We start from the raw sequence: 21,104 nt of genomic DNA on the forward strand, positions 1-21,104 counted from the left end.
TTGCCAAGACCACCACCAGGAAATAAGACACTCCTGAATGTTCCCCTTGTGTCCCACCATGTCAACTTCACCACTTTGAACTGCCTTTGCTCCCCTTCCCCTGGTCCCTTGGACACTGGACCTGTGCTACAAACAGAATGGAACCATACCCTGGACTTTCCTCTACCATAACCCAATTCCACTGCACTTTCCCGTCAATTATTTGCACTACAATAAACACCCTTGAACACAACTTGACTGATAGTGTTTTATGTGATGATTATGTCCTTTTATGTTAACAGTCACATCTTGTGTAAATTATCTGAAAACTGTGATAGCATACATTTAATGACCTGTAGCTATCAGTAGTCATCAGATCAGTACACTGTTGTAAATTCACCAGCAGCTGCAAAATTAGAAGCCATAGGTGACAGTACATTGAGATGCAAAGGAAGTGAATGGCATCCTGCTACAGCCTCACAGATAAAACAATAGTCAGAGAAATGGTCAGTTACACTATCTCACCTGTGTGTCATTGAAAGTATTGACGTATAACTGATGTTCTGTTTCCACAACCTCATCCTCTGCCTCCTCATCCTCACTGTCCTCAGGGTCCACTGCTGCCACAGGGACATTTCCAGTCTCCTCCTGCAGATAAGGCACATGATGTCTGAGGGCCAGGTTGTGCAACATGCAGCACGCCACTGCTATCTGGCGGGCCTTCTCAGGTGAGTAGCACAGAATCCACCTTTTAGATCCAGGCATCTGAACCTGGCCTTCAGGAGGCCAAAGGTCCTTTCAATAATTATCCTGGTTCATCCATGTGCCTCACTGTAACGAATCTCAGCCCCTGTCTTGATATTCCTCACAGGGGTCAGGAGCCATGATAGGTTTGAGTAGCCAGAGTCACTTGCAAGTATTGAGGAACAAACATTAGCCTTACACAGTGGTATGGGGTTACCACCAGAAGGCATACACTGACATACATTGGGTGGGCACTCAGGCTCTCCTATTAGCCACACTCTGTGCCTCTGTAGTTGTGCCATCAGCTGTGGGATGCTGCTATTCCTCAGAACACAGGCGTCATGCACTAACTCAGGATACTTGGCAGTGACGTGGGAGATGTACTGATCCGCCAGGCACACCATTTGCACATTGAGTGAGTGGAAACTCTTCTTATTCCCGAACATCTGTTCATTCTGGCGGGAGGGGGACAAACACAATATCTGCTCTGTCATTCGCCCCAATAATATTGGGTATATGTCCCATTTCATAGAATCCTGACTTCACAGTAGCCAAATCATCCACCTGGGGGAAGTAATTTAGCTGCACGTGTGTTTGACCAAGGCAGACAGAACCCTTGCCAGCATGATTGAGAACATTGGCTGTGACATTCCTGCTGCCAAGCCCACTGTCATTTGGAAAGAACCAGCGGTCAGGAAATCGGTCACTGATAGGACTTGCACAAGTGTGCGGATCCCAGTGGGATGACAGATAGCTGATATAAGATCAGGCTCCATTTGGGCACACAGCTCTGTGATTGTGGCCCTGTCCAGTCTATAGATGAGTATTATGTGCCTCTCCTCCATGGTAGCCAAGTCCACAAGGGGTCTGTACTCAGGGGCTTGTCTCCTCCTCCTATTCATCAGTAGTGGTAGGAATCTAAGGGACACAAGAGTGAGCAGGCTGTCACAATTTGAACAATAGAACCACCACCTCAGTGTATTAATGTGATGGGACAGTGGAAATGGCAATGTATGTGCTTGTGCTATCATCAGCAATGACACAGTTATGGATTATCTGAATGTTGCCCACCACCATTAAATGGTGACCACCTGTCCTGTATCTAGGGACAGGTGGAAGTGAGGTAACTCCACAAACGTTGGGTGTCGCGGTGGAAGGCAGTCTCACGCCGCCATGCAATTCCTCATTGGCTAATATGGGGCTCTATAGAGTACAGTGGCCAATGGGGATCAGTGGCAGTGGTGATGGTGTACACCGCCGCGGACGTGACCACCATTTTCTATCTAAATTCTCACTTGAGTTCTGACTTTCAACAGGACAACACCTACACTGCATATGCTGCTGTGACATGTGTCTGGAACCTACCATGGCCCCTGTGACTGGTGAAAGGGTCCCTGCCTTCACTTCGGAGGAGCTGGGGAGTTTGGTGGAATGGGTCCTACCCCACTATGGACTGTTGTATGGGCCTCCGGACCGACAGGTGAGTACACCTTGGGCATGATGCATGTTGCAAGGTTGCATGGAGATGAGTGTGCAAGTATTGTGTCATTTGGGGTGGGTGGTATGTCTGTTGGTAGTGTACAAGGTGGGTGCTGGATGATGTGTGTGCCAATGGAGATGGAAATGGGATTTGTTTGCAATATGTGTGACAGGCTGGATTGTATGTGTAATGGTGTCCTCCCATCTGTATTACCTCTGCAGGTCAGAGCCCATCAGAAGAAGGGATTGTGGCGTGCCATCGCCAAGAACGTGCAGACGTGCGGATCACCCACTGTAGGAACAGGTGGGAGGACCTGAGACGCTGGGCACGGAAGACCGCCCAAATCAACCTCTTCCCTCCCCCTCTACCCCCATCCTGCCAGTAAGACCAGGGTCCCAATGACCCAGCCCAGCACCTCAGTCAAACAGTCAACGGGGACAGTCAAGGCACCTCCTAGTCGTGGAGGAAAGAAAGTAAAGGATCCCACTCCACCTGCCAGGAATGTGAAGGATCCCACTCCACCAGCCAGGAAAGTAAAGGATCCCACTCCACCAGCCAGGAAAGTGAAGAATCCCACTCCACCAGCCAGGAAAGGGAAAGATCCCAACCCACCAGCCAGGTAAGGGAAGGATCTCACTCCACCAACCAGAAAAGGGAAGGATCCCATTCCACCAGCCAGGAAAGGGAAGGATCCCACTCCACCAGCCAGGAAGGGAAAGATTCCCACTCAACTACCAACGACAGTAGTGGTTCCCACTCAACCACCAATGACAGCAGAGGTTCCCACTCAGCTACCAATGACAGGAATGGTCCCACTCAACCACCAATGAAATGCAAGAAGCTCTCAACTCCAGCTGAGGCGCAGCAGCCCTCACATCCAGCAGAGGCTGCCCAGGCGACACCCCCCCCCAGCCGAGACAATGCAGCCCTCACCTCCAGCAGAGGTTGCCCAGGAGACACCTCCCCCTGCAGAGACAATGCAGCCCTCACCTCCAGCAGAGGCTGCCCAGGGGACACCTCCCTTAGAAGAGACAATGCAGCCCTCACCTCCAGCAGTGGCCGCCCAGGCGACACTTCCCCCAGCAGAGACAATGCAGCCCTCAAGCAGAGGGCATGTAGGCCACCCTCCAGGGACTGTTGTACAAGGATCCTCCTCCAGAAGTAGTGGGCGAGTTCCCCACTTTATAGACTGTGACCTTGCAGTCCCCAGCACTGGGAAATGGGCATTGAGTCCCCTCCAGAACCAGTGGGCTAGTTCCCCATCTCAGAGACTGTGACCTTGCACACCCCATCATTGTGAAATGGGCATGGAACCCCCTCCAGAAGCAGTGGACGGGTTTCCCACCTCAGAGACTGTGACCTTGCACTCCCCAGCATTGGGAAATGGACATGGAGCCCCCTCCAGAAGCAGTGGGCGAGTTCCCCACATCAGAGACGGTGACCTTGCACTCCCCAGCATTGGAAAATGGGCATGGAGCCCCCTCAAGAACCAGTGGGCAAGTTACCCACTTCAGCTGAGGTTCCCCCCTCCACACTTCCCCCTGCCCACTTCCAACATGTTGCCCCTGCACAGTTTGGTGCTGAGAATGGCAGGATCAAGCTGGGGCTTAGATGGTGCCCTGTGGGCATGTGGGCCTTTTGTACTTTGGAGTGGGCATTGGCCCTTTCTATACAATAGTTCATGCATAATATTTGTCACTTTGGTACTTATGGTGGTTGTTGGCATGCATTATTATATTGGTACTGTTGTCCTTGCATTATTATGAGGTGTGTCCTATGAGATTTTTTTTTGTCTGCAGCTGGTTGTGTGAATGGTGTGTGTTGTGCTTGTGTGTGTCACTCTCCTTTTCCTCCCTCCCTTGTGTGCTAGGCAGCTGTACTCACCGTCGTCGTCTTCGTTGCCGTTGATGTTCCAGGTGGCACATGGCGTAGAAAAGCATCGGGAAGACCTGCAGTTCCGGTTCCATGGCGGCGTTCACCTTCTCTGTGTCTCTGATGGTGAGTCTTTGGTCTTCTGTGTTGTGTTTCCGCCAGGCTTTTGATGGCATTGGTACCGCCACAGAAATTGTGGCGGTGTGCTGTGTAATAATATGGTCGGTGGTACCTTGTCTTCAGCCTGGCTGTTGATGGCTACTGCCGTTGTGAGTGGTGTTAATGCCCTGGTGGATGGTGTGGTACATTGGCTGTCTATGGGAGTTATCACCGCCATGTTCATAATTTGGCAGTAATTACCACCAGCTTGTTGGTGGTATTACCGCCATTTAACAGTCACAGCCATTGTCATAATGAGCACCGTAATGTCCTGCTTTATGGTCTCCCAGACATCACATTAGCCCCACCGAAATGCATTGTATATTCTCCAGCACATCTCTTTAAAGACCTGAAGAAGTTTAAATATAACAGTTCAACATTGTATGAATCTCACTATCTTTCTTTGCAGGATTGAAATTCTAATCCTGCATCATCTTCTAAATCACCTTCATCATATAAAGTCCAGCAGTAACTGAATATCTGCATGCCAGGTTCGTAACGTTAACAAACTCTAGTAGACTGTGATTCATTAAAAGGTCGACCATCACCATATTAGAAATATACATTTTCAAAAAAGAAAAAAACAGAAGTCATACTTTCCCCAATCTGCAATCATAAATCTTCAAAAAAGAAAAAAACATGTCATACTTTATCCATCTGCAACCATACTTTACCCATCTGCAATACAAAGGACCCGGAGCAATTTCTGGTTAAGAGTAGACCTGCCCTAACTCTCCTGAAGTTTTTATACAGGACGTAAAAACTAACAATTTAAAAAATATTACATCTTACAAAAGATAACAAATAGGGTAGAGGCTTGGCGGTGCAAAGGACTACTGGCTTGTCAAATCTGCCCTGACATTTTCTCCACAATCAAACCATTGAATTGGACGAGATACTGTAGATTCTGCTATAAAGAGTTGCATCCTGCAAAGGGACAGCGGGAGATACTGCTCTAAAAGGGCTACATCCTATTTGGTTTGAATATCGGGGGGCATATGCCCAGAATTAAGGGGACCTAGATGGTAGCTGCATTGTGTAACATTATTTGACTGGACACCTTAGCCATTGAGAGAAGCTGTCCTTTAGGGGGTTACTGGCAGGGACCATGACTTGTGGAGGTACTGGTCCCTCCTGTGACTTTATAATTGCTGATGGCTCAGCATACCAGCTCAAGGATGCCCAGCTGGGACTAGTAGCAGCTGGTGATGGGAGCTGAGGCAGATTTCCTGGACCCGCAGGATGTGAGGGTCTGCCATATGAAGGCACTGCACTACTGATATACTCTACAGATAACAAAAAAATAAAAGCAGGAGACACATTTTCACTTGCAAGTCAAGGAGAGTGGAACAATGGCAAGGAAATGACTGTGCTGAGGGGAATAATTTGGCTCATGATAGGCTCATGAAGAAGATGAAAGCAGTGAAGAAATGTATGTTTTTTAATAGAGACCCAAAAGGGTAAAGTGAACCATCAGCTATCTGAGATAGAGTAAATAATTGACTCCGTTGGGGCACAAGTTAAATTTGGGGAGATTTAGCTCGGTGCAGAGGACCAGTACATGCAAAAAACAGTAGCATTTAAGCATAGTGCCACCAGAGCTCTCTTGACGCTTGATAAAAAGGTATAGATGTGAGAGAATGGGAGACAAATAGCAAATATTTGGATTCCACCTTCTGGTGCAGGAACGGCGATCTTGCAATGAATAGTCTCTCTTTCAAGAGCGCTTTCCTCTTACTGCTTGACTGCGGGTCTCGAATGGGGAGAATGGCACAGACTTTTCGAGAAAGATGAAAGAACTCTTCAGGAATTAATCTGTGCACATTTGATCATTGTGGAGTTTAACCGAACCATTGCTGGAAATCAGTCTACTCCAGTTCATAAATACCCTTTTCAATGGCCTCCCTAGGGAAAATTAGTCATATTGCAAACAGAAAAATAATGTTGGGCAGATGGTTTGGATTTTATGTTATTGCCTTTAAGGAAACGTGATATGTGGTGAGTTTGCTATTGGTGCGTTGTTCTTGGTCACTCAACTACTATTATTTATTAAAACCTAAAAATAAACTACTGCCACCCACACATACTCTAACCCTCATGAGCATTCAGTCTGAATCTAAATCATCTTCAATCCTATCCCAGCCACTCGCCTATGTAGGTTGCCCTGTTCACCTCAGTTTAGGCGGCTTGAATACTGACACTTGTGCACTACGGGAATACATTACATTACAGCATATCCGTAGAACACAAAATGTTATAAAAAATTTCTTTCACTGCAAAATCCAAATACATAGGGCCAGATTTATAAGGTCATAGCGCCTCCTTGCACCACATTAGCGTAATTTGTTTTTACACTAATGTAGCTCAACAAGGCATAAATAACTGCACCAAATTTACAAAGTGGTGCAATGCACGCATTGCACTGTTTTTTTTACCCCTTGTGCCACATTATGCCTGCCACAGGCGTTAGGAGGCCAGCAAAAATGGCGCAATGAAATCTACAAGATTTCACTGTGCCATTTTGGCATCATTTTTATTCATTTTAATTAAATTATGATTTTCTTTTTTGCTCAAAGCAGGCGTTAAAAGGACACACTCATTGAGATCAATGGGCCTCCTTGCACTTTGCTAGCGTCAACATTTTTGGTGCTAGTGCAGCAAAGCGCCACAATAGCGTCAAAAATGTTGATGCTATTGGCCTAGGGTGTGCCATGGTGCTCTGTATTTTTTGCTAGTGCAGCAAAGCACCACAATAGCATAAAAAATGTTGACGCTATTGGCCTAACGTGCACGATGGTGCGCCATATTGTACGCCGCACTCATGGGGTCGTTATGTGGCGGTGGGGGGGGGGTGTAAGAAATCTGGCACATCAGTACTGATGCGCCAGAGCCCTTAGTTTGTAGAGTGATAATCCATATGCGACCTTTTGGTAGAGATGTGCGCATGCACCCGCACATGTACCCACAGACAAATGCACTCTTGTGCACATGCGCACACACTCACACTCACACACACTATCACTTTCCCAGGCAGCATCACCAAGAACGCATCTTAAACACAATACACACTTCACAGACAAGACTCTGGTAGACAAGCAAGAGTTGCAAATATCATTATTACTTTAAATACCGCTGAGCTGAATAATAGCAACACCTGTTTTAACAGCAAAACAAAACTGCTAAATCCTGGCAGCGAGAAAGGTGTGAAAAACAACATGTTATTTCCTCTGATTGAGCAGATGCTGCAATAAGATAATGTTTTCTAACGATAAAAACAAAATATCTTCTCCGATTTCACATTTTGTCAACACCGCTTGTGTGTAACTATTTTAACGAAATGGTAAGGAGGTTTTAAGCCATTCACATACTGACATTGTCAGATTTTTTAGATGCATTTGAGCCCTCTTCAACATGTCTTTTTTTTAACGGAAGACGCTAAGTTCAGCCTTCAAATGAATAATGCCTTAAGTGATTGAATCGACCCTCTGACCTTTGCACTGGAATAGTGTCAGCATACAATATTAGCTTCCTGCGAGGTACCGTTGTTTTGAATATATAATTGATAGGGGGACAGATTTCAAATAAAAGCCAATCACTTCCTTCTAAATGACTTCGATTTTATTAATTTGTCTGCCGCAATTCCCTTTTTGAAATTCTATGGGCCATTTTACTGCTATTTATCATTACTGGTACGATTTCAAACTGTGCTCCTCAACGCAAAACGAGGCAAATGGTAACACGGTTTAAGTGTATAAATAATGCATTGACAAGTTTACGAGCAGATTGGCTTTACTTCATGAAGAGCCCAGACCCACATATTCTATGAGAAGGAGTTACAGCGGGACAAGAGCCATTCAAACACCATAGGTTCTCATACAAAGCCAGATTTGCTAAACCAGATGTTTGAAAGTGGATTAGCAGTAGGTGCAGGTAGGTACCTACAGCTAATAGTAAGGTCAAAATCACAAATAAGGTTCAAAGTCTCAATTAAATCCTTACTCAACCCTTAGATGTCTGGCTTACAAATAGTCAGGCTTAGGAGAGAGGTGTGAAATGCATTTAATATCAACAAAACAGTGAATAAGAAAGACACAACACACAATAAAAATCTAACACCGATGTATAAAAATAGGAAATATTTGTATCTATAAAATAGCACAAAAAATGACAAAATCTAATGTAGGGAAACAGATATATAAATGTTTAAAGATTAACTGTAAAAATGTTCTTTCTAGTGCTTAAAAGCAAAAAGTGCCAACCGCGGCAATCTGGTCGCACCTGACCGGGACAAATTCAAAGTTTGAGGCTAACCACAATGGAGCCCAAGATGAATACACTGAGTGTTAGGACTCAGTCAAAATTGTAACGTCGTATTGAGGGTTTGATTTAGATCTTGGCGAAGGAGAATACTCTGTCACGAATGTGACAGACATCCCGTCCACTGTACTGCAATCCCATTATATCCTACGGAGTACGTAATATGGTGGACCAGATAGCCATCACATTTGTGATGGAGTTCTCCAAGACCTAAATCAGGCCCTTAGTCTCTTTTCTGCAGCTTTTCCTCCCGACCTCAAGCGTGTCTCCTCTCTAGGTTGGCTTGCAATTCAACAAAAACGGCTTAGCTCACCGCACCGCATCAGGTCAACTCCTTGAGGTCTTGTAAATGGTGAAAAACTCCAGAGCTTCAGCAGGACAACCCTACAATTCAGGCCAGGTTGTGGTTCAAAGTTGCTGGCTTGATTCTCCACAACCTTATGTCCTTATGGAGCTTTTTTCCAAAAGTGCTCCAAAGTTCTCCAAGCTGCTGGAACTTCTTCCAGAAGGATTGTTTTTGGATCTTGCAGTGTCCACTAACTTGGTCCAAGGTTCCAGAATCACTTGGTTTCTCTTTTTCAGTTGGGACTACAATTCCCACCATGAACTTGGTCAAAACCTTGTAAGTCAACTGGATGCTGATCAGCTGGGTTCCTCTTGCAGGACTTGATTTAAGGGACTCTTGATAGTCTTTTTGTACATGTTGTTTACAAGGAGTCCATTCCGGAATCCTTTGAAGCTTCGCAAAGTCCTTTCTTTGTGAAACCTAACGTCTGCAGCAGGTGCAGTCTTTGTGAATGCAGTCCTTCTTGGTGTAGACCAGAGGTTCAGCAGGGCAGTCTTTCTTCTTCTTCTTGGTTCCGGGCAGGGATCTGAGTTTTTGGCAGCTCTCCCATATTTATCTATGCTTCTGGGGTGACAAGCGGGGGGCACCCCTGACCAATGAGGTACAAGGTTCTACCTTCTGTGAAGATCACTTCCTGCAAAGGTTGCCACATTTGTATCTAAGAAAGCACTGGTTTTCAAAAATTCAACATGAAGAAAATCTCGGCTGGGGGTGCAGGTCCGGTTAAGGCCACCCACTGATATGGATAACTTACCCTAACACTCTCCTTGCAGTTCCTCCTCTAATTCAATTGCAAGGGCTCCCATCTGGGTAGGGGGGGCAGGAACTTAGGAAGATCTGTTTTTTGTCCTCTCTTTCCCTTCTATAAATACCAGTTTGTCCATCTTGCCCCTTCCCTGCTCTAGCATCTGCTACAGCAGTTCTCCTCCCACCAGATGGGTCCCTTTTCTCAGTTCAGGCCACTTCATGCTTCATTAAGGCAGCTTGGATCAGCCTGCCAGAGACTGACCAATCAGGAAAGGTTTCTACAGGGCTGATTTTAGGTAATTTTAAGAAAGAGCTTTACAACTCTTTCCCTATAATAGTTATAAGAAATCTAACATTGGCAAGTTGTTGGATTTATTCTAACTATTTATTTGACACCTTGAATGAAATTTCTAGCTTGCTTCTATCAAAAGTAAGACTTTATTTAATTTAAAATAAACACCCTTTCCATGTTAGCCTATGGAGCTAAAGCACTACAATGGGGAAAAATGAAATTGGCAGTTTTTCCCTCACCAAGGCTTATAAAATGACTTTTATAATCCCTACCTAGAATTACACTGCACCATAGCCATGAGTCACCTAGGGTAGACCTTAGAGGTGGCATATGCAAAAATAGGGTTAATCAGGACTTTAGAAGTACTTTTAATTCCGTAGTCGAATTTGGGTGGAATATTGTTTAAGCAGCTAGTAAGGCAGGTTCTGCATTAAAATGACGTCAGAGATCACAACAGTGCACCCATGAGCGCCTTAACTCCACTGAGGTCCCTAAACCTACATGACGTACCATATACTAAGGACTTACAGGTAGTTTGTCAGTACCAATTATAATTATACCTAATTACCATATATACCTTTTAATCGGAGCACTGGCACTAGGCCTGGTTAGCCGGGTCCAAGCACAATCAGAGTCAGAAAACACCAGTATCAGACAAAAATGGATGAAAAAAGTAAGGGGACATCTGCAAAAAGCACAGTTTTCTCAGACCAGATAGAGAAAAGGAAAGCAGAGTATGGCACAATGTTCCTAGACATTAGGGCCCATATTTATACTTTTTTTTGCGCCACATTTGCATCATTTTTTGATGCAAAAGTGGCCCAAACTTAGAAACTACAATTATATGTTCTAAGTATGCGCCACTTTTGAGTAAAAAAATTACGCAAATGCGGCGCCGAAAAGTATTACTATGGGCTGAGGTGCACAAATGCTGCAAAATAACTTTTAGCTAAAGGCTTACCTTTGACAATAGGCCTTGTGTTCCTACTTGTATTAGAGCGCATCACGGGTACAAAATACATCAAAGGAATTATTTTGTCATCATGATCTAGCATGACTTAGCATCATACAAAAAATGGCTTAGCATGAGCGGGCCGGTGATGTCATAGTCACTGAGCTCCTATTAAGTATGATGCCTTTTCCACATTTGAGCAGCACAGCACTGCAGATTTTCATTTACCACTGGAATTCATCATCGCTCATAAATCTGGGGCAAGTTGCAATTTTCTAGTATTAGTTTTCATTTTCTTGTAAATTTTAACGTATTCAAATGCAAAATCATTTCAGTATGTATAATTATAAAATGTTTCTTTACACAAGATTAAATTATCTGCTCAAATGCAATTGCTATTTTGTTAAGTCAATGTGAAAACTCTTTTCTCTATGATGAATCCCACATAGATTTTGTCGACGTTTCTCCCTATTTCCGGCATGTATACAGATTTTCTCTCACTGTTCATACCGGGCACCGGGTGGGAATGTGCCTGCTGAAAAGTTTGCAAATATCTGCTCGTTCAACTCATTGAAGCAAATTTGCTCACATATAGTATAATACCGTTCTCGTGTAAGCTTATCTGTGATCAAATCGAGTAACGAGTCCAAAGTCTTGTGGTGTGAAAAGAGAAAGTTTTCCTCTTGAAAATATTGATTAATGTCCACGTAAATTCAAGTTAGGTGTGGAAATACATTTGTAAATTGGGCCCTGTAAAGAAATATAGGGGGTCATTACGACCCTGGCGGCCGGCGGTAAGGTGGCGGTGTACCGCCAGCAATTATGACCGTGGCGGAATTGCCACGGCCATACTGCCGGCCCCTCCAATATCCTGCCAGGATTCCGCCTGGCGGTCATAATCCCCGCTGCCCTGGGGATTAAGAGTCCCCAACCGCCAGCCTGTCCGTGGCGGTACACACCGCCATTGAAATTCTGGCGGTAAGGGGACTTGGGGTGCCCCTGGGGGCCCCTGCACTGCCCATGCACTTGGCATGGGCAGTGCAGGGGCCCCCAGGCATAGCCCCGTCGCACATTTCACTGCCCGAAGCATAGCCCCGTCGCGCATTTCACTGCCCGAATTTCGGGCAGTGAAATGCACGACGGGTGCTACTGCACCCGCTGCACATCAGCATTGCCGCCGGCTCTATTACGAGCCGGCATCAATGTTGATGTGACATTTCCGCTGGGCCAGCGGACGGTAACACCGTTACCGTCCGCTGGCCCAGCGGAAATGTCATAATAGGGAGACAGGAATACCGCCGGCAATGGCGTTATTCTGTCTCCCGCGGCCTCTGCGGTCTTTTTACAAGACCGCCAAGGTCGTAATGACCCCCATAGTGCCAACCATTTACCATGTTACATTTTCTATAAAAAAACATACATTTTCAGCAATGTTGAATAAAACAATACACTTTAAACTCATTAAAGTTAAAAACAGAGCTACGTTTGTCCTAGCCCGCAGATAGCCAAGCAGGTTATTTTGAAAGTGCCAAGTGCTAGTAGAAATTATATGCATACAAACCTTGAGGATTTGAAATATCGTCAAAATGCCATGGAACCCACATTTATGTTATCCCATGAAAAAACATACGGGCTGCAACAAAGTGCCAAGTGCTTGTAAACATTATATACATAAAATCCATCAAAGTTTGAATATATATCTGAGTGTCATACGTTTCAGTACAATATATGTCCTTAACTGTCAAAAACTCATGACATGTTCAGGCAGAGACTTAAAGGCAGCCACAATTGGCCTAACTTGCAGACATCCACACAGGTTACCTCAAAAGTAGCAAGTGCTTGTAACCCTTATGTAAATAAGAAGCCTTTAGAATTAAAATATCCATCAAAGTGCCATGTGAACTGCATTTACCCTTTCCCACAAGGAACCATACCAGCTGTGCCAAGTGCTTGTAAACGTCATATATATAAGGTTCATCCACGTTGGAAGCTATAAGAGTGTGATATGTTTAAGCATCACTCTAACCCTTAAAGTTTTGTGTTTTGACTTATACTGGGTGCTCCCATGTGTCTGGACAAAGCTAAGCCTCTCTGGAGAGATATAACGATAGCAAAACACGTCAGGTGCTGCTTTTGCTCATTTCAGGTTGGCTTGGATTGCATTTTAGCAATTCAAAGCTGTAAACATGTGCCCTCAGTGGGGAAAGACTATTGTTATTTACAGCTAGGCAAGGATGGCAGTTTGCTAATCATATGCTTAAAGACTTTGCTGTATAAATAAAAATACTTTAGGCCTCATTACAAGACTGGCAGTCACAAGGCGCCAGCCTCATGGTGGTAGTTGGACCACCGCAGTTGTGGTAGTTGGACCACCGCAGTTGTGGCAACCTGACTGCCACATTGTGAGTATGGTGGGTGGACCCGCCAACAGACAACCGTCTCCACCAGGATCCAAGATCCTGATGGGATGATCACGGTTTTGGTTGTAATCTGCTGATTACAACCTTGTTCTCTGTCAGCCTTTTCATGGGGGTTTCCCCACCCTGAAAAGGCTGGCAGAGAACAAGTGCAGAGGGCCTCCCTGCCCAGCACCATCCGAATGTGCACTGTCTGCTCTGCAGACTGTGCACATTCAGAGAGTGTGGTTCGGCCCCATCTCTGCTACAGGATAGTACTCGGCTCCTTTGAGGGAGGCGAGTGCTATCTCAACGCGCTGTTCCCGCCGGTCAGATAGGCGGGAATGCAGTATTTCAATGTTTCCGCCAATCATAACAGCGGACACCTTTTAATAGGGTGGGGGAGACACCACCGCCAAGTCAATTGCATCCGCCCTGCGAGGTTGGCAGTCCCCCGTTGGAACTGCCAAACTCGTAATGAGCTGCTTTGTCATTTTCTAGCTCGGCATGGATGGCACAGTGCTGATCCTTTACTTAAAAACTTTGCTAGAAAAACAGACATTTGAGGTGAACAAATCTAGAGTGTCGCTGGTGTTGTAGGGTGCTCTATACTGGAGCTGCTCTCCACCTAAACTTGGGAACTCTCCAGAGTTCTCTCTTCCCTTTCGCATAATTTACATTTATAACACAAAGGAATGTGAACATTACCAGTAAACTGTCCCTATACACCAGGAAGAAAGTTTCAAAATCTTTAGTGCAGCCCAAAGTAATTAATTAGCCAGATTGAGTTAATGACCAGCCCATCTCCGAGTCTGACTTTCTTTAATTTCACTGCACATACAAATGGAAAATGGAAAATGCAACTTTGTGAATTCAGGATATTTTACAATGTCATTTCTGGGATGGGAATGAAGTTGATATTTTGGCATATCTTTATTACTTGCTTAAAAGACAGGGTGTAAAATTTGAACGAAAATTATAACAGGAGCACCCTCCCTCAATAGAACTGATCGACACAAAACCCTGTCCAATCAATGTGTTATTTGTATATATGTCTTTGCTCTGTCAGAGAAGAGGTATCTTTCTGCTAACGTAGGTTTCTAGTGCTGTGCCTAGCTCTTACCTGCAAGGATGAGTGTTCCAATGGCACATGAGTTACATGTGGACGTGACACAAAACTGGGAGCCGAGTTGTACTTCGCTTTCACTGTCTCTTGTGATAGATCTGTGTGTTGCATATTTGTCGGATGTGTTGCCTGCTCCTTTGTTTAAGAATCGGTCCTTGCTAATCTAACTCAATTTGATTTTATGGGGCTTCCATAAAAAAAGAGAAATTTCTTGGAGAGGCTGTCGCTCTTTTACGTAGGTGTTGGCAAGCAGACACTAAGTTAGGTTAATTGTCAGAGTCTGTATTCCAAACAGAGCCAATCTGTTTTGCTTTCAATGCTGTAAGGAGATTCAAAAGGACCAATAGACTTATAAATATTTGTCGTGTGTCTCCTTGGGTACCTTAATATGTCTCAGTGTTGTTTACACCATAAATAAAAAAAATACAAAACTTCTAAGTTCGTTAATAATGAATATTCACCCCCAATTGATCCAGCACCAATGCATCTTTTGGTTTTATCGTACATAAGTTACCTCAATGTTTATTAGGGTACTCCTACAAGGGTAATATACATTTTGTACCCAAATAGAGCACGTTTTTGTGACCCACATTATAGAATGACTCAGGTGTCACTCCACTATGCAAACAAAGTCAGTCGATTATCAGTTTCCAAATGCCTAAATGATATTAGCCTAGACCCCTAGAAAATGCCTCCTACGAGGATGATTGCAGCTAGCAATTGGTAATAAGGCACAGCGAATGTCCTCTTCAGAGAAATGTCACTGTTTTGGGAATAGTGCCCAGATTGATATTAAAATTCTTAATACCAGAATATTGTAGTGAAGTTGTAATGGCAGGACCATATGTCGCATTTCCTAGTTCCATGCATAAACGGTGTGGTGGTGGTGGTGACTACCTGCAACAGGGAATTGCCAAACTCATTGTTCAGTCCCATCATTTTTTCACATCATTCTGTATATGAATTGAGCTGCCAATGTTTACAGGTAAAAGAATGAATGCAGAAGGAGATTGTGCAGCTTTTTCTATTGTTACAGAGCACTGTACAGTATGAATAACGATGTTTACCATTGGTGCCCCAAAGCCTAATATACTATTTCATTCTAATTCCACTATTCTCTTTGTAGACTTGAACCTGATAGTGATCAGGCTAGGCTTACTTTAAGAGGTGGAAGAGTCATTGCAACCTAGGTACAGAAAGACACAGTACTCTCCATTTTAGGACTAGAGACCTGATGTAGAAGGGAGTGGTTTGAAATGAAATGCAGGAATATATGCCATGAGACATCGCTCCTGCAATTAATATTTTCTTATGGTTTGTGCAGTTATTGTGCCTTTAAGCATACAAAGACCCTCCAAGTATGCAGTTTCATCCAAAGAGAGTTTATCAAACCAAAGAAGGGAAGCAGAAGAAATGAGCTATAGAGATCCTATTGATAATCAACAGAAAAAGCAACATAATCCCAGCTCAAATAGAATGTGTGTTCCTAACTGAGAAGCCCCAAACCAAAAACAGAAATCAATATGTGCTAATCTGCATGCACAGAAAGTAGCTTACAATAATAAACTGGGCTGTTGTTTGATGGGGATGGGAGCACTGATTAGGCAGCAAACTCAGTCTTCGTCAGGGTAAGAAACAAGCAAGCCCAAATTAACCTGTGCTCAACCCCCTAATAGCTTGGTGCAGAGCAGTTAGGCTTAATTTAGAGGCAATGAATTTTAAAGATTTTGAAGAAAATACCATCAAAAGGCATAAAACCCCAACTATGGATGTCTGGTTGCACTGAACCGGGACAAAGTCACAAGTTCAGACTGACCACAATGGAGCACAGGCATCTACAAGGACCCAGTTATGTCTGCTACACGAAAGTACCTTCAATCCTGGTTTGCAGAGTGTTGTGTGGATCCGCATCAAGGATGCATCTGCACACCAAGGCGATGTGTCAATTTTGAGATGCGGAGAGCCTGCATTACAAGTTCCTGTTATGTCAATGTTGAGGATCTGGTGAATAGGGCTTGCTTGCAATGTGAAGTCAAGTTTTGGGGATGCAACATGCAGTCAGATTGATGCCTCTATTCTGAATTGCTGTGAGGCTGTGATACAGAGTCTAACGTCATTGAGGCTACCATCGATGAGAGAAGTGAGGGCCTGCATGGGGAAAGCATTGCACAACTGCAGTTCCTAAGGAGATGCGGGTTGTGGCAGTGATGCAATAATTTACAATGAGTCCAATTCCTACAGAAGTGGTGATGCATTGTTTTTTCTGGGTTTTCACCACTAAGCAGAGGAGATGTGTTGGTTCCACTGACTCCACAGGCTGGCAGAGAATTTCAATCCCACTTCCAATGGTCCAGCACTGGGGTGACACCACTTGGCAGGGCAGATTCACAAATGGTAGAGTTCAGATGCAAATGTAATGTTGCTGAAAGCCTGTTATGTCTCTGAGGCTTCCCATCTGGAGGCCAGTCAACTATCCCTTAGAGTCAGTCTGGATTCTGGGTTTGAAATATGCAGGTCCAATCCTTCTCACTCCCAGGTAGGAGGGCTGCAGGCACAGTTCAGCACTGCCAAGCAGGAGTGCAGCAAAGCAGAAAACCATCAGAGCGGCAGTCCTTCAGCAGCACAGTAGCTTTTCTTCCAGACAGATTATACACAGGTCCTGAAGTGTACTGAAGTGGTGGTGTTTGAGGTGCATCTTTTATGCTTGGTGCCCTGGTTCTGGAAGGTAGGAGAATATTCTTGACAGTGGATTTGAACTGCAAGGAATTCCCTGCCTTCCCTGGTTCCAAACTGGCTGTTGTGACAAGGTAGGGTTGTTATACCTTTTTGTGTGTAAACAGGGCACATTCTATTCAGGTGAAGGTGAGGCAGTGACCAATTCCTCCTTCCCATCCTGTCAGTGATGGCCCATTCAGTCACACCTAAGCTCCCATTTTGTGTGGCTGTCTAGGAGGAATACATAAAGCCCAACATCTAACTACACCCAGTCATGTGGCCAGAGACAGGCTGCAGGCTCCAAATGGCTAAGGCAAGAAAACTGTCAGCTTTTTAAAAATGGCATTTTCAGAATTGCAACTTAAAATCCAACTTCAACATATGTTAGGATTTTAAATTGTGATTCCAGAGACACCAAAGTTGAAGGAATTATCTCTTCCCATTTTGGAACTTACACTTATGAAATTTAATAAAGCAACTCCAATATTTTCCTAAGGCAGAGAGAGGCCTTGCAGTAGGGAATAACAAACATGAGATGTTTTTACTACCAGGAAATCTACAGCTTAAAATCTTATGTTCTGCTTTTTAAATGCCTTGCACCCTGACCTCTGTGTTGTCCAGGGCCTACCGTAGGGAAGACATGTAACTTAAAAAGGAAGGTTTGGGCCTGGCAAAAGGTTTATTTTGCCAGGTCAAAATGGCAGTTTATAATTGCCTACACAGGCTCCACAATGGCAGTTATGAGACATGTTAAAGGGCTACTTCAGTGGATGCCACAATCACTGCTGCAGGTCCACTAGTAACATTTAATTTAACTACCCTGGGTACAGGTAGTACACCTTTACTTAGGTCTTATAAGGAAATTAAAATTGCCAACTGGGGATAAGCCAAATTACCATATTTAGAGGAGAGGGCACATGCACTGCGTTTCAGGCCTCTTGTGCACACTGGTGTGCACGAGGCCTGAAACAGAAGCTTTCACTGCCTACGGCCCTGGCCTGAATTCAAGTTAGGGCCATTTCAGGCCTCTGGTGCACTCTTGTGCACAACAAAGAAAAAAGAATCTAAGACTTACCTCTCCTTTTTGGTGGATTATATTTTGAAAACATGAATGAAGATAAACGGAACTGTAATTTTAATTTAGTAATTTATTTGTGGATGGGAATCATTATCTTTTTTAAATGTGTTTTTCCTGGCCTATAATTACAATGTATTATTTTAAAGTTCTGTGTGTTGGATTTACTCAGTTAATTTCTAAATTTGTGCTTTGTTGTTGATTTGCTTATTTCAAATTAATTATTATTCATATGACATTTACTGATCAGTCTTCTTTTCTATGTTATTCATGTTTTTGACTGATGTGATAAAATAAATTGTTTAGCATTTACTTAAAAATTGTTATGGTGATTTTTATCTTTGTTAAGATTTGCAGGTTTGTGTAAGTAGATGTTTTATAATAGGGATTTTGCTAGTAATTATAAGTAGTGCACTCCTTTAAAAAAAAAAAATTCTAACTCTACATTGTAATACATTTAATTGTTTACTCAATTTAGGTGTAATTAGGGTTACCGATTTCTCCATTCTTTAATGTTGGTAGCTTTGCTCCTTGTGTTGCTTGTTTTGCCTTCTTGAGCTACAGTGCTGTCATAGACATTCCACCATGGTATTTGAAAGTTTGATTGGATTCCTTGTCCAGAATGGTGAATTCTGCCAACTCATGTGTCTTCAAAGTAGTCCATCAGGGTACTTAGTTTGTGCTTGTTTTATTGTAAAAATTGACTTTTTATAAGTAAGTTGTAGTGATTAGCTACCTTTCTTACTGGGATATATCCTAGTGTTATTACTTAGTTTTTATTTCAAAGGCAAATAGGCTGTTTGTTGGTGATTTCTCCAAATGCTCTGTTACAAATGATAGTAACAGCCTTGTTTGTAGTATGGTATAACTTAAATATTGTTTGTATTGTGGCTTGTTCAAAATTGATTATTAGTTTATGTGGCTGATTGGTCCATGGCACATCATCCGTGTTGCGCATTGCCTTAGACGTAATAATTTCTATGTTGTAGAAAATATATTGTTTCATTTGTCTTTTTTAAGTTTGTCATGTAAGAGGAGGGAATCATAATTATGTGTAGTGGTTAAGTGTCTTTGTATCTTCTGGGAGCAGCAGAAGTATCACAGTTGGCATTCTTACTTTGTGCTATTACGGGTTTTGAAGTGGGTATAGGTGGTAACTGTCCTTGTGAGGTGTTCAGATATTTTAGGGAGTATGGGCCAGATGTAGCAAGGCATTAGCGCCTCGCAAACGGCGAAAAACGCCGTTTGCGAGGCGCTAATGCCTGTGCGCGATGCAGAAACACATTTTGCGAGTCGGAACCGACTCGCAAAATGTGTTTCCGACTTGCAAATAGGAAGGGGTGTTCCCTTCCTATTTGCAACTCGCACCGCGATGTAAGTTGATTTGTGACCGCAAAAGCGGTCACAAATCAACTCGCAGTTACCATCCACTTGAAGTGGATGGTAACTCATTCGCAAACGGGAAGGGGTCCCCATGGGACCCCTTCCCCTTTGTGAATGATCACAAAAATAATTTTTCAGAGCAGGCAGTGGTCCAATGGACCACTACCTGCCCTGAAAAATACCGAAACAAAAGGTTTCGGTTTATTTTTCAAAGTGCAGCTCGTTTTCCTTTAAGGAAAACGGGTTGCACTTTGAAAAAAAAAACCTGCTTTATTGAAAAGCAGTCGCAAACATGGAGGTCTGCTGACGACAGCAGGCCTCCATGTTTGCGAGTGCCCATAGTCGGTATGGGGCCGCAATTTGCGACCCACCTCATTAATATTAATGAGGTGGGTCATTGCGACCCCATACCGACTCGCAGAAGGTGTCTGAGACACCTTTCTGCATGTGGTTTTGCGAGTTGCAATTTGCGAGTCTCTATGACTCGCAAATTGCAACTCGCAAAACCATACTTACCTACATCTGGCCCTATATCTTTTAGAGCTGTAGTAGTGGGCTTCTAGGAACTGGTGCTTGCATTCTTTAAATCTTGAAGTACATAGCTTACTTCAATTTTGGTGACATTTGGAGGGTGGTTGAGTTCTCGCATGTTAAAATACAATATCATTTTTTGTAGTAGCCCTCCAATAACAAGCATTAGAGTAGTCTTTTGTACATTTCCAATTAACATTCTTGTGTTTGTGCTTTCTTGGGTAGACCATGTGCAAGAGTAATTGTTTGCCTTTTTGTGATGAGAAATATCTTGCCCTTTCTGTCATCTGTCTGAAAATCATTTAATAATATATTTAAAATAAATTGTACGAATATTACTTTTCCTTTGCTAATGTACATAAACTATTATGACAACAATTTTGCATGTTACACTTACATGTGTAATTGGTTAAAATTGCATTCCCATATTCAGTTTTTGGTGTAATTCCATCCAGTTTTTTGGGCGCTATCTCTGTCCAAAATCCAAGTGGAAAAACATATGGGGAACACACGTTTTGGGACTCCCTCTTTTTCTCTGCTCCCAATGGACAGATCACCCTGAAACTTTCCATACAGCAGTTGATGTGAGCACCATTTCATTATGGAAAATGTCATGCAGATTCATCAAACAGCGCCGCAGTTATTAGCGAAACAGGTCCTAACAATAACTACCTAGCCGCGACTGCGACTAGATAATATATGTTAGAAATGTTGTTTGTGGTTGCCAGTCAGGTTACCCCCTGTCCACGCAAGGAACCTCACTCTAGCCAGGGTAAAAGAGAATCACTCTCAGTTAACTCCCGCTCACCCTCTTGGTAGCTTGGCACAAGCAGGCAGGCTTAGCTTTCAGAAGCAATGTGCAAATTATGTGTACCAACACACACAGTAGTACAGTGAACCACTTCAGAATGACAAAACACAGGCTTAGAAAAATAGGCAATATTTATCTAAACAAAACAAGACCAAAATGCCAAACATCCAACATACGGA

Source organism: Pleurodeles waltl, chromosome 1_2 (genome assembly GCF_031143425.1).
Source record: "Pleurodeles waltl isolate 20211129_DDA chromosome 1_2, aPleWal1.hap1.20221129, whole genome shotgun sequence".
NCBI lineage: Eukaryota > Metazoa > Chordata > Amphibia > Caudata > Salamandridae > Pleurodeles > Pleurodeles waltl.